Source organism: Protomyctophum parallelum (genome assembly GCF_964188405.1).
Source record: "Protomyctophum parallelum genome assembly, chromosome: 9".
In the NCBI taxonomy this organism is placed as follows: domain Eukaryota; kingdom Metazoa; phylum Chordata; class Actinopteri; order Myctophiformes; family Myctophidae; genus Protomyctophum; species Protomyctophum parallelum.
The window spans coordinates 20340653-20341373 of NC_139706.1; positions in this window are offsets into that span (position 1 = coordinate 20340653).

Below are 721 nucleotides of genomic sequence, written 5' to 3' on the forward strand. Positions count from 1 at the left end.
ATCCGTATTGTGGGGAAATATTTCGCTTTCAGCGAAAGCTTTCCCCACAATAACAGAAAAAGAGACACTAGAATAGAGCCATGCAGTACTACGGTCGACAATATGGCGCTTAATCCATTAAGACCTGGGGATTCTGGGGGTCCATGACATGAAAAGTACATATACGTTTTTCAGAAGAAATTCAGGATTTTATAGAATCTGGTCTCAGGTCTTAATGGGTTAAGTGGTTAATGGCATTTAAGTGGTTTAGACTAATTTATGTTCCATTGCACTGCGGTAGTGGTGCATCGGAACATAAATGGTGCTTTAGCGTGTACCGTCTGCAGTATTCCATGTCCATTAAGGGACACTTTACTCCTTTTGCAACCAGTTCTTATTTTAATGATGTTTGGGAGACAAGAAACACTTTCCTGGGATTTTTATGTGGGTAATGTGTTTTTAGATATTTCAGTATTTCAAAGTGTCACCGGGCTCACTTCCTTCCTGGACTACAATTACCATAATGCTTTGGTCCACTGCTCCTCCTTGTGGATAGGGGGAGGGCAAAGAGAGTCAACATGTAGTCCAGGAAGTAAGTGAGCCCAGTGTACATGACATCATGGAGTCCATGGACACTTTGAAATACTGAAATATCTAAAAACACATATTACCCACATAAAAAACCCCAGGAAAGTGTTTCTTGTCTCCCAAACATCATTAAAATAAGATCTGGTTGCAAAAG